Below are 20,025 nucleotides of genomic sequence, written 5' to 3'. Positions count from 1 at the left end.
TGACAGCTGATCTTATCTATACTCTTTCTAAATCCAGAAGTAGAGTGATAGGACCGGGCGAGGGGTGATTTTGGCCTCTAGGGTTTTCTAGGGTTTTATGATACAGAATGAAATAAAAGAAGAGGCTTCTGTTAGACCCGAGATTGTGCTCGCTGCTTATGACACTAGCTTGAACAGCATCCCTACTGGGGCTGGGGAAGAGGTGGAAAGTGAGGAGCTGGGTAGATATTGAATCAGAGTAAACATCAGAAGGGGTCATTTTAGAATCTGCCTTTGGTAGGTCACTGGAGTAATCCTGAGTGATCTTTCAAGGTCTCATCTTTTTTTCTCCCTAGTGTCCACAGGAAGCCTACAGGTGGAAGAACAATTTGAGGAAGGGATGATGGGAGAACGGATCGCTATTGTTGGAAGGAGTGGGGTAGGCTGATCTCCTTCTACCATGAATATCTTTTGGAGTCTTGACCAAAGAACTGCCTTCTTTGAGATGTTTTCATCTCCCTCTCATAGGTCCTGGGGCAGGCAGTAGTGCATGGCCCTGGAGAGATCTGGAGGCTGGCAGGTGTTCTGTGTGGAAGATCCTGCTAAGAACTCCGGTTGCATTAGCTAGATTGTGAGTCCAGACTATCTGAACAGAGCAGAGCTGGCTGCTGAAGTGCACTGGGCCCAAGGGGTGGGGTGGCATTGGGGGGGTCCAGAGTGTGGTTAAAAGCAAAGATTCTAAGACGCCCCCAGAGATCCTGTGTCAGAAACGCAAGCATGAGGCCTGCGATCAATCTTTTTTTTTGAAAAAGCTTTTCTGCTGTAGCTGATGTAACAGTGGGGGTTAGAAATCTCTATTTCTGGGGTCATTGTTCAGAGTTCAAGTTCATTACCTTCTAGAAGTTTTAGATGTAAAGCGGATAGCATTGACTTAATATCTGCAGCACTCTTAGACCACTGTAAATAATGGCAGCAAAGATTCATATATACATTATGTAGAATTCAAAAATAAATATATTTGTGTTACTGGAATGTCACAGTCAATCCAGACAATGGCAAAGTATGTAGGCATTTAATTGGAACATGCCTTGTCCTTTAGTCTACACAAGTTGACCTTCTTACCACTATGTTCTAGGTTTGCTCAATTTGAAAAACAGTTTCTTTCAGAGCAGGATCTGTGGCATAGAGGTGTAAGAATAGAGGGGTTTTTTTCAGCAAGAAGCAAGTTTTCAGAATCCTGTAAAGAAAGGTTTTTCAGGTTTTGTGTGTGTGTGTGTGTGTGTGCGCATGCACATCTGGTGACATTTGATAGGTTTCTGAATATTTAACTGAAATGCCCTCACACTTAGCATGTCATCTAAGAAAAGCAAGTCTTATTGTTGTCATGAACATGAACTAAACCTTCAGAATCTAGTGATGGAATTAGATTGACAGTGAGGAGCCAACACAAGCTACGAACAAGGTGTCTCTGCAGTCATGTCCTTCACCTGGGGACAGGATGGATTAATCTATTCAAGAAGGCAAGAAGTGTCAAGCCTTGAGGAGCTTCAGTCAATTCTGTGGATTCCTACAGAGAAAGTGGATTTTGTCAGCTCCTCAAACAGGTTAGCGAGTCAACAGCACAGCTTCCCATTGCTGAAGATAGTCTTTGCTGCACACCAGTTGTTTGCTTGACAAGTAGAACAAACTCCTGGAGAGTGTTGAAAGAGAGGGGTGCGGCCAGTGCCTCTGGCTGACAGCATATTCAGAAGAGCTAAGAAAACAAGGGTATAAACTCTAAAAATCTTCTAGGTTTCATTTACCGAGGTAAGAAGGAGTCATGACTACCACAGCAATTAACTGAGCTTGATGAATAGATATAGCTGACCTGACAAAATCGGATCCCTTTTTTCTTTGTCAGTAAACTATGTGGTGTTTACCTTCCTTGTCCAACTCACATTTCCCTTCACACACACATACTCTTTCTTTTTCTCTCTGTGAAGACTCAATTTTACTTTCTTATTTCACTTGTCTTTCAATTCAGGGGACTACATACATTGAATTTCACTGTTCCCCAATTATTTCATGCTGGAAAATTTTATTTTTTCTGGAGAATCAGTGCTGTATATTATTCTGCTGCTTATTTATTTTCCTTTTTTCATTTTCTCTCCTTTTCTCTGTTTTCCCTCCCTTTGTCCCTTCCTTTGTCCCTCCCACCATTTATTCATTCATCCATTATTCATTCATTCATTCCTTCTACCCATGGTCTGCCTAGCTAGCGCTAGGTTTATGTTGAGCCTCTATTTATTGTGTTATTCAATCCTTACCCATCTTTATTAAGTACCTGTTATGTGCCAGTCACTGGAGTAAGGTCTGGAGATACAGAGATAAAAAGTCAGTCTCTTACTCTTCAGGTTATTTGTAGTCCAGCAGAGAAGATCTCAGATGCTAGGATATCAAATTATATGTGCTAGTTGTTGAAGATAATTAAATATTTAGTATTGAAATACACACTTTTAGAAATAGGTGTGTTAGAAAGATGTTTGAAAATAAATTTAAAACAACCAAAAAGGCCAAAATGATGGTGTCAGTCAAACAAGGCCAAGTGGGTTTGCATGTCCCTGTTGAGTTCTCTACAGCATTTCTACAAGTCAACCAGCTCTCAGACTGACTTCCAAAATGGCTGGGAGGGGTCTCTGGTACCCTGTGGTAGCTCAGACCTGGGAAACCAGGGTGAAGGCAAGTGAAGCCAACTTGACCACTCAGTTTTAGCCACATGTCTGTCTTACTGTGGTAAAGAGTCTCTGTAACTCTACTAAGGCTTGGTGTATTTTCCAAAGTCAAAGAACTTCTTTCACACTGCTTAGTGTCTCTAACCTTTGAGAATAATTTTCTCCTTCTTGGTTTAGGAAAGATGTAGAGTGAGATGAAAAAAGAAAACAAGAGAAATAAAAGAAAATATCAATTTAATAATCCCTCATTTGTAAGAATGAACAAACTCTTTGGGGCAAATGAACTTGGTTCAGAAGAGGGACTGGGTGTTTGGAAAAGGTGGCTTTTCCCATTGAGCAAAGTCCTAGCTCGTGACAGGGAGGCTCAGATGACTCTTGTGCATGAAAGTAGACCACTTTGGAGTAAATTGTTTAATTTGATCTGGGGATGGAATGTACCTTGAACACCTCTTTTCTCAAGAGACTGACATATTTTCAGATTATTGTCCAGTTTACTTAAGATGAGGACAAAGAAGTTCTTGGCAACTCCAGAAAGTCTAGGATGACAAAATTTCCCCACTTACCCCCCCCCCCCAATCTCTCTCTCTCTGTCTTTCACACACACATATTCTCTCTCTCTCTTCACCCATATAGGTGAGGTGTCTTGTATCAAGGTCCAGTAATTTAGATTCCCATATAGCCACTGGATTGTTCTTGCATGAAGACTGGCTTTGGGATGACATTAGCTGGTTGGATTCTTGTCTGAAAAAGTGACAAACGTTTTAAAAACAAAATGCTTACACTTGGTGTATAGAGAGTTCTGTCCATCTTTTTTTTTTTTTTTTTTTTTTTAATTTATTTTGCTCAAGCCAGATGAGCCCGTGCTCAAGCTGGCAACCTCGGGATCTCGAACCTGGGTCTTCGGCATCCCAGTCCAACATTCTATCCACTGCGCCACCGCCTGGTTGAGAGTTCTGTCCTTCTTGAATAACTATGCTTCTTTTGTGGAACCAATTTGTTTAGATCCCTCTCATGGTAGAGGAAAAGGGACCTTTGAGTTCATTACCAGCAACAGTGCATTTGAAGTTTTGAGACATCAGGAACACATAGGACATGGCTGTGTTCATAAAAAGGGTTTGGGGGCCTTAGCTCTCAAAATATGAGAAAAGAATTAATTTTAGAAAATAAGACCTATAGACATTTTGCTCGTTTCAGGCAATATAGTCTGAAGAACTCTGTATGAATTCCAGAATGAACATTGTTTCTATGACAAGGATTTTGTTGTACTGTTCTCTGTTTACCAGGGAATTACTTCCATTCCCAGTCAAAAGGAGGAAGTGGACTTATATGATAGAAGATTCAAATTAGAACTAAGGAAAAATACTCTAACTTTGTGCTGAAGAAGGCATAAAAGCACTAGATGAATACTAGAAATTTATTCTTGGTTTGGTTGTCTTTGTATCTGTTTTATGTAGGTTAAATTCAACTATGTCTTAATGTCTTCCGAAATGTTATTGCATTGACATGTCCAAAATATGGCCATCATCTTGAACTTGAAAATCCATTTCAAAAACATTTGCATGTTTACAATGTTCCAGGCACCGAAAATAGGTATAGATAAAAACCTCAGGTCTCCTTAGGTGAGTCAAATTGGTGACCTGCCAATAGAGAATCTCAAGGCTCAAATATAGAACTGTCCTGTCCTGTATCCCAACCAGCATATGGCCATAGGCTTAATCCAGAAAATAACAGGAATGTTTTCAAGGATAAAAGGGTGTCTAGAGAGTGTTTCTTCTGCAATTCTGGATTAAATTGATCACCCACATCATGATGATCATGTGCATGAAAGTCACTATTGGGTTTCATTTGAGTTTCCATTCACTCCAGCCCTCAAAGATGGTGGCATGTTTTCTATGGGAAGGGAAATTGAAGATGTCTTACCATTTCCAGTGATGCCATTTGAGAAAGTCTTCTGCTGTTTAGACACAGGGTGGTTGCTCCTGGGTAGGAGCCTAGCTCCCACCATGTCTCTGAACCCATTTTGAGAGGCACAGTTGGATATGAGTAAAAGTGGGCGAAGCTTTTTGAGCAAAGACTCTTTTAGTGACTCCAGTGAACTTCCTATCTCTCAGTAATACTTAGTGAACCGGAGAATGCCACCCAGTGTTCAAGAATCATGACTAGCCCTGGCCGGTTGGCTCAGCAGTAGAGCGTCGGCCTAGCGTGCGGAGGACCCGGGTTCGATTCCCGGCCAGGGCACACAGGAGAAGCGCCCATTTGCTTCTCCACCCCTCCGCCGCGCTTTCCTCTCTGTCTCTCTCTTCCCCTCCTGCAGCCAAGGCTCCACTGGAGCAAAGATGGCCCGGGCGCTGGGGATGGCTCTGTGGCCTTTGCCTCAGGCGCTAGAGTGGCTCTGGTCGCAACATGGCGACGCCCAGGATGGGCAGAGCATCACCCCCTGGTGGGCAGAGCGTCGCCCCTGGTGGGCGTGCCGGGTGGATCCCGGTCGGGCGCATGCGGGAGTCTGTCTGACTGTCTCTCCCTGTTTCCAGCTTCAGAAAAATGAAAAAAAAAAAAAAAAAAAGAATCATGACTAGAGGATCTACTGACCAGTGATGATAAGTGAGCTGAGGCCAAAAAAAAAAGAATTGGTTTACCCAAGGTCACTCTGGTTGCCATTGGCTGAAGCAAGACCTTCTGCCTCCTAGCCCAGGGCTTCTTCAGGACCATGAGGATGTGTGCATGTGGAATGTCCTCTCTGGAGATTTTGGGGTGGGGTTGTGCTGGCTCCTGTCTTTGTCTTGACCTAGAGAACTTTCACCTCACTTTGCTTTCCTCAGCCAGACCCTTACTCACTCTCCTCCAGTGCTTCAGCCATCAGCTTGTCCACCCTGAAACTCAGAGAAAAAAGGAAAAAAAAAAAAAGGAAAGCCGTGTGACCCATGGAAAATTTCATTGCCCACAACCATCCCAAACTCCTCCCTGCTTTGCTCCATCAGCAACCTTGAAATGGAATCTTTTGGCCTGTCTTCTGTAGAATTTTCACGGCTATGGAGGTGCCTTGACTCCCAGCAGTCCTGCCGGGTCACTGTGGCTCAGTCAGATTTTGAAATTTGCTACTGTTCCTTCAAATAATTTTTTTCTCAGACTGAGCCATATCAGCTTGCCTTATCTTGCACTCAATTTGTTTTTGTCTCTGATTGTTTGGATTGGCTGACAGACCTGGTGGTTTAATCCATTGCCAACATGATGTAAACTGGTTTTGGGTCTTAAGCAGGGCCTGGCCCCAGGTAACATTGTGAAATTGTTGAAATGTGTTTCTGGCACCCAACCACCTCCCTTTCCAGCCCCCTTCTATTTGATGCCCTTCCCTTCCCTGGGTTGGCCTGGTGCTAGCTATTTCTCTTGGAAAGTATTTGACAAGTATAACCATTTTATCTTGTTAACCAATTACATTTGTATAATAACAGCATTTCTAAGACAGTTTAGGCATCTCCCTATCCCCACCTCTCTTCAGTTGTGCCAGACATTGCTAATCTCTAAACTTAGTTGATCCTATATTTTCTGGAGATAATTGTTCCAAATATAGGTTCTCAGGCTTCACCTGGGAACCAAAAGAAAGAAATTTTGGGTTTGGAGAGTGGGGATTAGTATTTTTTAACAAGATCTCCTGGAAATTCTGATAATTAGCCACTGACCTCCAGTGGGAAGATTCTTTCTAATCCTGAGATGTTGTGACCCTGTGATTTTATCCTCATCACAACACTGGGAGTAATCATAATAATAACAGCTAACGTATTAACCTCTCATTAGATATCAAGTTCAGAGCTAAGTACTTTGCCTGAATTATCTCAAAGTGAGAACATTTTTAATTCCTCTTTAGCAACAGAGAAATTGAAGGCGTATAAAACCTGGTAGAGAACTGACTAGAATGCCTTGAAATTCCTTAACTACCAGAGGAGTAATAAATCCTCCGCATTATCCACTCTGGGCTCCAGGGTTCTGTGTGGAGCTTGGGGGTGAGTGAAGGTAGTCTCAGGTCATTCAGTCTGTAGCCCAGCTGTGAAGTCCTTACAGATAGGGAACATGTCTTATTCTCTGCTCTCTTCTCTTCCCTAACATATTCCAAACATCCTGCCTGGCAAGAGAAGGCCCTCAGAGGGTGTTTGTTGCATTATTTGTAACCTAGTTCTTTCAACTTCTAGCCCAGGGCACTTCTGCCATCTGGGATTTAATGAACTCCATGACTCCAAGGTATTAATTGAGAACAGGACTTGATTTGTTATATCATGGATAGATATTTGGGATTTTAAAGACTCAAATCATACAAATCATAAAAAAATTTATCTCTAATGATGATTTCAGGCACATGGATAGTTAAACCAGCTTGGGAAAGGTGTATGCTACACACACACACACACACACACACACACACACACACACACACACACACCACTTGTTTTTCAACAAAGACACCAATGCAATTCAATGGTTTTGGAAAGAAAGGTCTTTTCAGAAGCAGTATTAGAGCAACTGAATACCAATATGGAGGATAAAAAAGAAACTCTTGGCCCCTACCTCATATCATACCTACAGGTTAATTTGAAATGGGTCATAGGCTTAAATGTAGAAATTAAAACAACAAAACTTCTAGTAGACAACATAGGAGCATACCTTTGTAATCTTGGGGTAGGCAAAGATTTCTTAGGCAGATCACCAAGTTACTGTCTCCCCCCCAAATAATAAATTGGATTTCATCACAAGATGTCATTAAAAAAGTGAAAGGGCAAGTTACAGTGTGGGAGAAAATATTTGCCAAAAGACTAGTATCTAGAATATACAAAGAGCTCTTACAATTCAGTTATAATAGGACAAATAACCTAATTAAAAAACATGCACAAGCCTGGTGGTGGTGCAGTGGATAGAGCATTGAACTGGGACACGGAGGACCCAGGTTCGAGGTCCTGAGATTGTCGGCTTGAGTGTGGGCTCATCTGGTTTGAGCAAGGCTCACCAGCTTGAGTCCAAGGTTGCTGGTTTGAGCAAGGGGTCACTTGGTCTGCTGTAGCCCCCGGGTCAAGGCACATATGAGAAAGCAATTAATGAACAACTTAGGTGCCACAATGAAGAATTAATGCTTCTCATCTCTCTTTCTTCCTGTCTGTCTGTCCCTATCTATCCCTCTTTCTGTCTCTTTCTATCTGTCACAAAACAAACAAATAAACAAACAAACAAACAAAAACATGCACAAGACTGAATAGGAACTTCACAAACAAAAATATCCAAATGGCCAATATGGTGCTCAATATAATTAGTTATTGGGAAATGCAGAAGAAACTATAGAGGTATTATTATACATATAATGGCTAAAGTGAAAATGACTGACAATACAATGTGATGGTGAGAATGTGGAACATCTGGAACTCATAGTTACGGGTGGTAGTATAAAATTCTGTGACCAGTTTAGAAACTTGTTTGGCATTTTCTAATATTAAGTGCACACCGGATCTATGAAACAACAATTCCACTTCTAAGCATTTATTTATCTAAGTGAAATAAAAATGTATGTCTGAGAAAAAAAATGCCAAGAAATGTTCAATAGCAGGTTTATTACTAAAAGCCCCAAACTGGAAATGACCCAAATGTCTTTCAATAACATGGAATATTACTTAACAATAAAAAAGTCACTGATGCAATCAACAGCATAGATGATTCTCAGAAGCAGTATATTGAGTGAAAGAAGCCAGACACAAACACTTTATATTGAATGATTCTATTCATATAAAGTTTGAGAGCAGCCAAAATGAATCTATAATGACAAACATTAGAAACATGATTATTTCAGAGGGGAAGGAAGATGCTATTGACTGGGCAGGGGGAATGTATAAACTGTTCCAGTTATCTGCAGTCAGGTGACAAACCCTCAAAATTGAGTGGCTTAAAACAACCATCTCATTCTATTCCACAATTCTGTGGGCCAGGAATTCCGGTAGGGCTTGACTGGGTGATCCTTTTTTTCCATGTGGCACTGTTGCGTAGGCTGACTTTGACGGTTCAAGATGGTTTCCTCACATATATGACATTTTGGTGAAGTGGGTTAGAAATAGGCTCAACTGGACTGTTGACTGGAGCCCCCACAGTGACCAGTTTACCATGATGACCTCAGGTGGTCAGACTTCTTTCCTGATACTTAAGGCACTGAGTATGAGTGTTCCAGAGAATAAGGCAGAAGCTGCGTTGCCTTTGCTGGTCCAGCCTGGGCAGTCTTACAGTGTCACCCCTCCTGTACTCAACTGGTCAAGGCAGTCACCCCTCTATCCAGATGTGGAAAAAGAGCATATCGACTGCACCTTTCAATAGTAGATGTGTTGAAGAATTTGCAACCATGTTTGAAACTGCCCTAGGAATTTCATGTGACTGATAAAAAATATTCTGTATTTTGATTTGGGTGGTGGTTATATGCATATAAACAAAATTACTGAACTGTATACTTAAGACTTGTGCATTTTATGTAAGTTATACTGCAATTTACAAAAGCTGCAGAGTGCTTTACATCCATCACTCATTATTTTCGAACACTCTTACAAGTCAACAATTACCATCTCACTTTATAGATATCCCACTTTACTTAGTTGCTTGTCCTATATTAGACAGAATCAGGGTTCAAATTCAAGTTTGTCTGATTCCAAATTTTTACTAACATCATGTGACAGGGACAAAATGATTCATTCATTAATTCATTCATTTTTCAATGAATATTTCCTGAGAACCCACTGTATGTTGGGTTCTGGACTAAGAACCTGGAATAAAAAGAATAACACATATTTTTGCCTTCAAAGTACTCTTGGCCAATAGGAGGAGACAGATCTGTATATAAATGCCAATCTACAGTTTGATTAGTATTATATTATGCAGAACATTTTTTCTGAATTCCTAAATCAGGATCCCATGAAATGACTGGTACCCACAGACACAAAAGAATAGAATATTTCAAATCAGAACTTGTTCCAGAAAACATTTGGTTACAGTAGATTAGCATATTTATATAATGCTAAAGGAGCCAGAAGAGGGACAGGAACATTGCTCAGGGCCTCTTCAGTGCCCAGCACTGGGCAGCATTTTATGACATTGTCTGTCCTCATCCTGACAACATCCCCAAGTTAGTGCTTTTTGTCTCATTTTGCTTGCAAAGAAACTGAGACTAGAGCAGACAAAGGGCTTTTCCCAGGTCATGTAGCCAGTGGCAAGTGAAATCTGGATCTGATCCTAGACTCGCTGTCAATTTGGGGGAGGGCTTGAAAGGTGTTTGATTTCTTTTTCTTTTTTTTTTTTTTTTTTTTGTATTTTTCTGAAGCTGGAAATGGGGAGAGACAGTCAGACAGACTCCCGCATGCGCCCGACCGGGATCCACCCGGCACGCCCACCAGGGGCGATGCTCTGCCCCTCCGGGGCGTCGCTCCGTTGTGACCAGAGCCACTCTAGCGCCTGGGGCAGAGGCCAAGGAGCCATCCCCAGCGCCAGGGCCATCTTTGCTCCAATGGAGCCTTGGCTGGGGGAGGGGAAGGAGAGGGGGAGGGGTGGAGAAGCAGATGGGCGCTTCTCCTGTGTGCCCTGGCCGGGAATCGAACCCGGGACCCCTGCACGCCAGGCCGACACTCCACCACTGAGCCAACCGGCCAGGGCAAGGTGTTTGATTTCTTAACTCCTCTTTTCACTTCTCTTGACCCCAGACTTGATCCTACTTCCCATGGTGCTCTGGGAGCGGTTTGTGCTCATTTGCAAGAGTGCAGATTGTGTACATTTCTTTTCAACTATAAGTTCAGACATAGTCATGTTAATAACTTGAAATTGGCTATGGTGGAAATGTTCACACCATGGACACCAACAAGGGCTGTAGCTCAGGGTATTATTTTTTGGGAGTGAGGATGATGAGACATACCAGCTTTTCCAAAACACCACTGCTTTGCCTGCTCAGAACTGGACCCTGAACACCCCCCTTTCGTTCCCTCTGTATCCCTTTGACTCTGCATTTCAGAAATGCACTTTATCTAGTTAAATTCTTGCACGTGAAGCCAATTTAATTTGCTTAAGTCTCATTCTCTTAATATTTTTTTTGCTTTGGGTTTTACCTATGATTTGATTTTTCCCTTCACTCTCTTATTCTTTCTGCTTTTTTTCAATTTGATCACAGTTGGGTCCAGCTTGTTCCTGGGCCCCCTGCGGAACTGCCACCCTCACCCCCTACCCAATCTGTGACTGCACAGGGCCATCTGCTCGGAGACCTCAGTCTCTGGTGCTGCCACCCAGCCAGGGTTCCAGCTTGTTCCTGGGCCCCCTGCTGAACTGCCACCTCACCCCCTACCCAGTCTGTGACTGCACGGGGCCATCTGCTCGGAGACCTCAATCTCTGGTGCTGCCATCCAGCCAGGCTCCATCTTCCGTTCCTTTAGTTTTTAAACATTCACTGGCTGGAGGAGTTAGCTGGCTTTGACTACTAGGTGTTGATGTGTTGATCCCTTAAAACCAGTCTTTCTTTTTTCTTTGTCAACTTCCCAATGTGTCTCACAATTGTCACCAACCGCCCTGAGTATGCGGGCCTAAGAGAAATATGGAGTGTCGGCCTTCTCAGAGCATCTGGGGGTCTGGGGCACATTAGTCAGTGGTGGGCTTGGAGGGCATGGGGCATTGTGCTGGCCCGAGTTTACAGAGAGGCCACTGACCAGACTGCTGGGCTGGGACGTACCCTGGGCTTCTTCTTCCAGGAGGGGGTTGGGGGGCTGATCTTCTAGTTTTTCTGGTCACCTGGTTGGATTTACCTCACCTGTCTTCTGCTTAGGCCCCCCTGTATCTAAATAAAAATAACTATTGAAGTGTGAGCAAACCAGCTCACCCATGAACTGACCTGCGATTCCAGCAGCCTGATTCTGCCATCCCCACCCCTTGTCCTGAGTGCTTCCCGAACGCCAGGTGCCCTCGCAAGCCCTTCGACAATGTTGTCTCATTCAACTCTGACCATGACTCTGCGGGGGAAGCTAAGCCTCAAAGAGATTAAATAACTCTTTCGCAGTCACATAGCAATTAAGTGCATGAGTCAGAATTCAAACTCAGGATTGTCTAATTCCAGTCAACATAATCTCCTAACTTCTGGGGCTATGCTCCCCTGGCTCTCTGGAGGATATAATTATTTGACCATTAGCTAATAACAGTTGTCTATATACCAGATTCAGGGCTAGGGGTAGAGAAGTTAGTGAGATACAGTCTCTGCCTTTGAGCAGTTCTCAACCTAGTGGAGGAGACAGATAAGACTTGAACCCAGATAGTTCTATTCAAAGCACGAGTAGGAGTGTGGGGAAGTGGTGTGGGATGAGGAAGGCCATGGCCCCCTGTGTTTGGAGAGGCAATGAACCTGGAGATGCTTCCTAAAGGGGGGCAGAGGGTCATCTGAGCAGAGCCTGAGCAGAATAGGACCTGCCTCCTTACACCAAGTGCAGATACTGTCTCCATGGAGACAAAGGAAGCTGATAAGCCATCTTTAAACTCAAGGTTCTTTTCTTGTGCCCCTGTCTCAGGGGTGATGCCAAGGATGTGCCTCCCTGGACCCTGTAATTCAAAGCTGTTTCTAGGCCATGTAGCCCAGGGAAGGCTCGGGGCCATTTGGGCAGGGAAAATACCATTTGGGCAGGGAAAATGGCCCCGAGCCTTCCCTGGGTCTGTCCTCCTGGGGGTGGAGTGCACACCCATGTACACATTCCGAGGTCCTGGAGCGGCCAAGGAGAGATTACTGCAGGGTTGGAGACTGTGACCTGAGCTTGGACAAGCAGCCTACGGCATCCACATGTATATGTGTTGGTGTCCTTGTTGTACAAGAAGGAGCTGGGGGAGGCAGGAGGAGAGACTGAGGTGAGCAACTGACCAGGGCCCAGAGGCTGGTGCCTATGGACTGATGGGAGCTTCTAAATCCAAACCTTTGAGATCATTATGAAGGCTTTTTCTCTTTTGAACAAATTTTATACGAGTTGCAAAGTTGAGGTCTTGTATGTTTTTGATTCAACTTCCCCTAATATCTTACACAACCATAGCACTGTTATAAAAATAAATCAACATTGGCACAATATTATTAACTAAATGGCAGATGGCAAACTAGTAACTAATGCCTAAGCCAGAAGGATCCTCATCTCTGACGGGTGAGCGAACCTTCCAGAACTGAAACTGGGGCTCTGGAGCTTGGGATTTCCAGGCATACAAGGAGTAGGTCTTGTCAACTTGGTGACAACTTGACATCCTCTTCAGCTCTCTCCAACATTTATGATCTGATAAGGGAGTTCTTAGATACATTTCATGAGGAGCTCGCAGTGCCTAAAAATCAGGAAGCTATGGATATTAGACTATGTTAGATTTTAGAATATCAGATTATGTTCGACCCTACAGGTGTTTGAAGATACCAAATGCTCCATGCAGATATACACACATGCCAATTCTTATGTCTTTCTTCTTAATTCTCCTCTTTTCACCTTGCTTTCTGCCTGCTGGCGATTGTTGAACATTAGCCTGGAGTCAGGAGGGCCTGGCCTTCTGCTCTGAGCTCAGAGACCGTGGGCAAATACCCTCACCCCCAACCTCCTACCTGGCCCGCAAGAGGAAGCTGATCTGGAACGTCATCCAGATCTCTCCCACCTTCAACCTGTGCTCACCCTTCTCTGCATGTAATTCCCCCCTACTCACCTTCCCTCATTCCACATCATTTCCACGTCTCTCTCTGTCCTTCCCTCTCTCATTGCCTGCTTTTCTCATCCTTCCTTCTTCTCCTCATTCTGTTCCTCTACATTTCCTCTTGCCCCTTCACCTCACTCCTGTCCTCTCCCACCTCTTCGACCCTCTCTTCCTCTTTCCTGCTTCTCTCATCTTTCTTGTCCTTGTCTCCCCCGTGAGTCCCATCCTTCCTTCGTGTGGGTCTAATCTGTGTTCTCCGCAGGACCCCGGGGCCTACCACATGCTTGTGCCAATCACCTCAAGTGAGGGGGAAAGAGAGGGAATTGAATCACAACATCGGCAGCTGGCAACTCGCTTCAATCGCAGAAAAATGTCCCCGGCTTCCTCAAATATTGAAACACTGATGGAGAACAGATTTTCTCTGGCAATGTGAATTCCCCTCTGTCCGAGTCTGGCAGAGGGACGGCCTCGCTTGATATTATTCTAGGCGTTTCGATGCTCTCCCTGTTTCGCAAAGCTGGAACATGTTTTCACCAACTGCTGTATTGATGTAACACTATTTTTATTTGTAATGAGGGTGTATTAAAATGTATATATACATTTCCACTGATTTCTGGCTCTGGGGAGGCCGGGATTTGATGACGTCTAGGCAAGAGGGTCTGGGGTTTTTCCACCCGCTCTCTGCGGGGAGAGTTCTGGAATCCAGGCGCTCCCCCGTGTCCCCACCCCCTTGTTAGATTTCACTGATTTTAATAAACATTTTCCTTTCTTTGGTTTCCTCAGTGACATAGAATCAGATATGTCAGTTGGAGGGTCTTCCAGAGGTCATGCGCTCTGTGCCCTGCGCACATTAACAGTGGGCGGAGACTGGGCAGGGCCTGAGGGAGCGGTTAGGGGTGAAACAAAGACAAAGGGAATCAAACACAGGGAGAAAAAGATATTGATCCAGAGACGAGGCTATTTCCCTGTGATTCAGTGGTGCGTAGGGGGACACAGGAGCGGGTGGGTGACTGGAGGAGGGCACAGAGGCTAATGGAAGAAGCCGTGGCCTAGTTTGGGGGCGGGGAGCACGAGGAGGGAATGTCGGGAAGGCCAGAAGCAATGGCTCCTGACAGGGAGCTTCTCTTTTCCTGTGAAACCCTTCAGTGCCTTCTGTCAGGGCAGAGCCAGCCTTTACCAGCCGGTAACCTCCCCACCCAGGAACACCTGGATGTTCAGCTCTTTGTGTCAGAGCCATGGCAATTATTATGGTCATGAGATTCCCAAGTTACCTAGGATCTTAGAAAGAACAATATAGTCCAGGAGTCTTAACCTGGAGCTTCTGAGAATGCCCTGAAATGGAAAAAAAAAATTTTTTTTTCTGCTGCATGGGGACAAGGTATAGCTTTCATCATTTCTAACAGAGAACTGTGATTCAAACAGCCTTCAAACCAGTGGTCCAGGTCAGTCCCCACGTTGACTCTCTGGGGGGACCAAAGGCCAGCAAGGTGATGGGGCTTAACTAAGGCCTCGTAGAGAGTTATTGAGAGTCTTTCCATCCAGAGATGACAAGACAGACCTGGGGGTTGAGTGACTCGAGCAGCTAGCAGCAGCACCAGGCTGCAGCTTGGGGTGTCCTGGCTCTCAATCCAGGCTCCTCTTGTACCTTCTTCTCGTGACGACACGGCGACCTCCTTATGTCTCTTCATCCACATCCGGCAGCAGCGATGGCTGCCTGTCCCAGACTTCACTCCCTACTTCCCAGAATTGCCAGTCCTAGAAAGGCGTTTGAATGAGGCTGGTTTTCATGAGACCCGAGTTCACTGTGATCTTGTTTAAAGTCAATGTTCTCCTGTGCAGTGTCATGGCCCCAACACGTTTGATTTCAGGGCTTGGTCAATGGAAACTGTCAGTCTCGAGGCGAACACTGTGTGAGGCAGCCCCGTCAAGCTCCACTTCCTGTTCCTAGGACTCAGGCTCAATTTGCTCTAAATTTAATTCACTTTCAAAATCAGGTGGGGGTGGCACGTAAGGGACAAGAGGACTTGGCAAGAATGTGATTCAGTCTTTTTTGGCTTTGTCATTTCTCACTAGGGACTCTGAGCTCCAGCTCCTCTGAACAGTTTCCTATCCTTTGAATACACCCCACTATTCGATGGCTTTGGTGAGATACTCTTCCTCTGGAAATGCCTTCTTATTCTGTAAGACTGGCCCCCAAAGTTACCCCCACCGTGAAGCTTTTCCTGCCTCTCCTAGGCAGAGTTGGGTCTCCCTCTTTCATGTTCATGCGCCTGTTATAGAGCTTATCACTGGGTCTGGTGAGCCTTGCGGCAGGTATCTGTGTCCTGGCTGCATTGTGAGCTCCTGCAGGAGGCGGACTGTACGTAGAGAACACCGAAGGGCAATGATTCTCACTGGGGACCGCAGGGGCAGGGCTGAGTGTGAGTGACTTGTAGTGGCCAGAATTCAGAGATGCTGATAAACATCCTACAATGCCCAGGACAACTCCCCTTCAACAAAGAATTATTGTGTCCAAAATAATGTGTCATTGTAGCTCGACCTGGCGGTGGTGCAGTGGATAGAGCATCGAACTGGGATGAAGAGGACCTGGGTTCGAGATCCCGAGGTTGCCAGCTTGAGTGTGGGCTCATCTGGTTTGAGCAAAAAGCTAACCAGCTTGAACCCAAGGTCTCTGGCTTGAGCAAGGGATTATTCGGTCTGCTGTAGCCCCATGTTCAAAGCACATATAAGAAAGCCATCAATGAACAACTAAAGTGCCACAACGAAAAACTGATGATTGATGCTTCTCATCTCTCTCTCTGTTCCTGTCTGTCTGCCCCTATCTATCCCTCTCTCTAACTCTCTATTTGTCTCTGTAAAAATAAATAAATAAATAAATAAATAAATAAATAAATAATGTGTCATTGTCAAGAAACCTGCCACAGGGGATCAATAACCTGTGGTTAAATAGCTGACACAAACCTGTGAGGAGTTGCAGTCTGAGAAGAGCATTCACTCTTTCTTTCCCCTGGTGGATAAGACAAGGAGTGTGGTCTTTGACAACAAATACATATTTTTAAAGTTCCAAATACTCTCTTTGAGTTTTAAGAACTTTTGATGAATCTCTCAGCCCTTGGAGGAGATGGCACTGAAGGCTCCTTCCAACTCTGATATTCTAGAATTCAGTGTGTAGCAGACATGTCATGGAGAGGCAGGGATAATGGCTCCTTGATCTTTGATTGGCAGACCTCATTTAGGAAGACTGCATCATTTGAAACTCCTCTCATGCTCTCAAAGGCAATAAAGTTCTTTTAATGAGGATTTTTTCCCCATTTGAGAAGTTATTGCAAGATGTGAGACAGACTGCAAGTGGAATTTTTTAGGCACATTCTACCTAATCAGCCATATTCTGAGTGTTTATCTTGGAACAAACACATGGATGAACTAATCTTAATAGTCAGCATATAAACTAAGACATTTTCTGTAGCTTCCTCCAAATCTTTATTGGCAAAGCATGCTAGTTAGGAAGACTAAGGCAGAGAGAGTGCCAACGTGAGTATCCATTCAGAAGAAGGCTGGAGCTCGGATGCTGGGATTGGAAGGATGTGCCAGTTCCTGGCCAGGAAGGGAAGCAGAGGGAAGGGTAAAAGAAGGTGGTTTGGTGGGTGGGGAAGATGAGGAAAAAGCAAGGGGCAAGAGAATGGAGTATGGGTGCCTCAGGGAGGCGATCCTGATGGCGGCGGAGGATGGCTTTAACAACATGGTCTTGGGCGAGTTGAGTCATTTGGAGAGGAGAGTTCAAGAGCACAGGAAAGTTGACTTTACCTCTAAGAGCAGTGGTTCCTAAACCCAGCCACTCATCACAATCACCTGAGCCCCTTTAAAAATATTCAGATCGCAAGGCCCCGTCCCTGGAGGTTCTGATTCTGTCGGTCTGAGGTGAGGCCCAGGAACCTGCAGTTCACAAAAGTTCCCCTGGCGATTCTGATAGTCATCCCGGTTTGGGTGTCAGTGCCCCAGATTCGAGAACGCTGACGAGGTGCTGATGGCCAAGCGGTGGCAGGGATACCAATCATCAAAGTAATTGAACCGAGTTGGGACCATGCGAGGTGCTAGGAAGGTTGCAAGACGGGGGTCTCTGTCCTTAAGGGCCTGGTAAAGGGGTGCAGAAAAGGCAGAAGGTGCAAATTAAAAGAGAATTGACTGCGTAGTTAATGCACAAGGGCCTCGCTAGTGGCGATAAGTGATCACAGTGGCCGGAATGGTCATAACACATCAGGGCAGGGGTGAGATAGATGTGAGCCCTTCTGGAATGATGAGGACAGTTTCAGTGGGGAGGGTGGACTTAGCTAAAGGCGTCAGGCCTAGAAAGGCAGGGAGGCTAAAAGAGGAGGAGGATACGGGGTAATGGTATGACATAACAAGAGTTTGGTCGAAGGCTTTGGTTTTTAGAATCCGGGAAGATGGGATAGTTACCAGTCTTTTGGGAAACACAGTGGATGGATGCTGAGTGTTGCTAGGGAAGCTCTCACCTGCTCCTTGTCTCAAGGCTGTGCCATTATCTTTCTCAAAGAGAGGCATGTTCTAGAGCAGGACATGTGGCTGCAACTCTGAAGACACCTGGTGGTATATCCGTCACTGAGGGAAGTCCTTGGATGGGAGAGTTTAGGAGCTCTTGAGGACGCTGCTGATGTCTAGTTTGCAGCCATTCCCCACGTAGGGGCGTGGGCACATCTGTCCCCAACACATATAGTTCTGTCTATAGGTCTTCTCTTACCCAGACATAAAATGATTAGATGGCTTTGCTCCTCAGGAATGGTCTTACTAGAAAAACTTCCATTTATTGAGCAGCTATTCTATCCCAGAGATACAGCTAAATGGTTTCAGTTACGTTATCTTATTCAATCTTAATGTAACCTCTTGAGATAGGTTCTGTATTAGCCAGGATCTCCTCATCTCTCCCTCTAGCTAGCTATCATCTAGATTCTTATAAGAAATTGGCTGATGTGATTATGGGCAGGCAAGTCCAGAATCTGTGGAGTCAATGTACCAGTTCAAGTCCAAAGGCCAGCAGTCTGTTACAGTATTAGGAAGAGCTGATGTCCTAGTCCCAAGACCATCAGGCAGGAGAAATTTCTCTTCCTTGGGGAATGATCAGCCTTTTGTTCTATTCAGGCCTTCAGTTGACTGGATGAGAGTCACACACACAATGGAGGGTGATCTGCTTTACTCAGACAATTGTTTAAAGGTTAATCTCCCCTAAAAAACACCCTCACATAAACACTCAGAATAGCACGTGACCAACTATCTGGATACCTCATGGCCCAGTTAAGTTGACACAAAAATTTAATCACCCAAGTACTGTGAGGATCAATATCCTTATTTGAAAAATGAGGAAGGGAGGCATGGATGGGTGATTCGTGGGCACCAACCACGTCACACAGTGGGAGGTGAAAGAGCTTGGGTTTTAGCTTACTTACCTGCTGCTTGACCAAGAACAGCCAAAAGACACTGAACTCCTGGGGAAAGGAATAGGCTCCTGAAAAGAACCACATTTCTTTAATATTTCCAGTGGTGGAGACCTCACTCTCTCACAAAGTAATTCACTATATTTTTAAGTACACGAAAAGAACTTTCTTCTCATATTAAAATCTGTTTCCCCTATTCTGGATCAACAGAATAAATAAGCTCTTTCTTATGTGAACACTTTCCAAATATTTAAAAACAAGAATTATATCATCATGAGACATTTCTTCTCCAGGCTAAATGCTTCTAGTTCCTTTTAACATTCTTTTTGTGCTCTGGTTGATAGACCTGTTTTTGACCTTGTCCTTCCCTGGCTATGGCCTGTGCCCTCCTCAAAAAAGCCCAAACATTCTAGTTCTGGTCTGATAAATGCATTTTGTTGAGTGGAAATCCCACCTCAGTGTTTTGACCTGGGGTATTTGTTGACGTACCCAGGTTGCATTAACTTTCCTAATAATATCTATTATTTTATATTGAGTCTGTAGCCAAGTTAAATTACCATGCTATGCTTCTGTACTTGATAATTTTGATTTAAAATTTAAAATTTTATATTAATTAATATTCATTGTAATATATATTTTTGTTATTAGACCCATACCTCAGCCTGACTTTGCCATCTGATGTCTCACTACTGACTTATGGCTAGTGGAGGGGCATGGAAGAGAAAGTCCTCTTAGTCCACACCCCTGCCCCCTGCTGCTCTGCTGGGGGAGAAAGAACTGTAGAGGGCTGGTGCTACCGTGGACAGTGGGGCCTCCTGGGCTATGATTAGACTGGGGTTAGGATCCAGGCCAACATGTGGACAGTGAGTCCCCCAAATGGAAAGTGAACACCATGCTGCATTTTTCTTTTCCATTTTTACTTGTCCCAGGGGTCTGAGAACAAGGATGCATCCAGGGTCCAGGGACAGTGAGATCTGGGTGAAAAGACCAACTGCAAAGGCTCCAATTACCGGTTGAAGCTTTTTCATATACCCTTTATGCTTTCTTTGGGGGTTCAGTCTAGTTTCTTTCGGAGCCTTGGGCCTGGAATCAGTGGAAGACGTGGCTCTTGTCCTCAGACGAAGCCCGTGATCGGTTTGGGGAAGAAAACGTGCACATGTGAAACCACAGCGGACTGGCTAGGAACGGAGGCGACTCTG

This window comes from Saccopteryx leptura, chromosome 7 (genome assembly GCF_036850995.1).
Source record: "Saccopteryx leptura isolate mSacLep1 chromosome 7, mSacLep1_pri_phased_curated, whole genome shotgun sequence".
In the NCBI taxonomy this organism is placed as follows: Eukaryota; Metazoa; Chordata; class Mammalia; order Chiroptera; family Emballonuridae; genus Saccopteryx; species Saccopteryx leptura.
Note: the sequence above shows the minus strand (reverse complement) of the source record.